We start from the raw sequence: 2242 nt of genomic DNA, 5'->3' as shown, positions 1-2242 counted from the left end.
TTGAGTTGTTATATAGTATGAAAAATAAAGGTAGTAGTTAGAAAAAAGGGGAGGCAAATTAAAGTCACGAATGAACTAATTTTGGTGGGGGGGTTTTAATGTGTATTGTAATAAATAATATTGTTAGGCATGACAAGGACAAAGAGCTACACGAGGGTCATTTTATGATGACATTGCATGCAAAAATAGATGTATTAATTAATTATTTTCATGAATCCAACTGCTTGCCTTGGATTATTATAGAGAAGTTTAAATTAGCCTTTTCAGAAGTAAAATGATTTTTGCTACATATATGCTTAGGAATATATACTTTGATGTCATGTATATAATGGTACCAAAATTAATAATGATCTCTTGGCGTGTACGTAGAAATGATTTTGACTTGATCTTGTTTTTATTTTATTTGTATGTAAGTAATGAACTTAATTAGCTATGTTATTAATCCAAATAATTTTTTAGTTATAAGTGACGAATTTCGGTGCATTAATCCAAAACTTAAAAGAAAATGTTGTCATAAATTACATGAGGTTTGAAGTTTTCAGACTTGCCGGTGAGAGCATGTAATTTATGCATTATTTGTATTAATAATTACCCTATTACGTAAGAAAGAAACAAGGGGTCTTTTAATTTGTTTTTCTACTTCCTCCGTGCACGTTTAGTTATCGGCATAATACATAAATATGTCTTTTAACTTAGTTTCAGCTGACATCTATACCTTCTAACTATGAGTGTTTAGAAGAAGACATTTAAGCTTGTATTAAATTGAACAAATAGACACACGTTCTACGTGACATAATGCACGTAAGATACGAAATTGTCATGTAGGACGCCACATACGAAAAATGTGTTTATCTGTTCAATTTTATACAAGTTTAAGTGTCTACTTGTGCACACTCAAAGTTGAAGGCATTGCTTCCGGCTGAAGCCAAATTAATTAGAAGCATATTTATGTATTATGCATTTATTTATCTGTTATATACTAAAAATAAATATTTAGTTTTACTTGTCTAATTTAAAAAATATAGAAATAATTTATCATTTTATATTTATTTTACCTTTATTATTCATTACTAATTATTTCTAATCCATTTCCTAATAAGTTAACTTATAGTAATAACTTAAGAATGATGTAATAAACCTGATGAACCGAGAAAGTATTTTGTGGATGAAAGTTGTACAAAAATAAAATTAGAGATGGAATTGAAGTTAGATTCTTTTACCAATGCTAGCTTGACATTTTGGCAACTTATCTGTGGTAAAAATTGGAATTTCGCTGAAGTTATTTCAAGTATGAAATATAAAAATAATACAATATTAACTTAATTATATACACAACATATAGATATTCGGTCAAAATATATTCAACTATTTTTTTATTTTCAAATTGATGATTTAAGTCTCATTTGTATTCATTAAAATTGAAATGTCCGAATATAAATAAGCATTTGAATATTAGACAAAATAAATCTTTCCTTAGGAAACTACTTATTAGATATAGTGGATTAGTGGTACTTATTTTTTATGTTTCCTTTTTTGGTGATACTTGTGGAGAGGTTTTGTGGCCCTATGTCTCCCTCTCTTGTAAATTATCTTATTTAATCGAATAAGGTATGGAATATGGATCAAGGTTAAAATCCCCCATTTCAATGTGAGCTTCAATTCGTATGGATGGGATTTAATTAAAAAAAAAATGTAGTTTAACATACAAATTAAGATGATAAAGAATAATAAAATTGTTAATGTTGAACTGCTTATTAAACGTGATTAAAATAATAAATGAAAATAATGAACAATAAAATAATTGATATGATGAAAGTGATAGATATTATTAGCTTATTCTCCATCGTGGTTATCCAACAATGTCCCCGAAAAAGCAAGAAAGCAAGCTTGAGAGTAGGGGTGTACATGATCGGGTTGGTTCGGGTTTTTCAAATATCAAATCAAACCATTTATGTAAAAAATTTAAATTTATAAACCAAACCAAACTAATAAAATTCGGATTTTTTCAGGTTTTTCAACCTCGGGTTGGTTTGGGTTTTTCAAATACCAAACCAAACCATTGTGTCGAATTTTTAAATTTATAAATCAAACCAAACTAATAAACCTCGGATTTTTTCGGTAAAGTTTGCATACAAACATATAATTAACTTGTGCTCCAAATATTTCTTTAGTCCAACTAAAATACAATTATCTAAGGTATTTCTTAAAAAAATAACACAAAATATGAGATGAGTACTGATGA

This window comes from Solanum tuberosum, unplaced genomic scaffold (assembly GCF_000226075.1).
Source record: "Solanum tuberosum cultivar DM 1-3 516 R44 unplaced genomic scaffold, SolTub_3.0 scf00262, whole genome shotgun sequence".
Classification (NCBI taxonomy): domain Eukaryota; kingdom Viridiplantae; phylum Streptophyta; class Magnoliopsida; order Solanales; family Solanaceae; genus Solanum; species Solanum tuberosum.
This window is presented reverse-complemented; position numbering follows the sequence as displayed.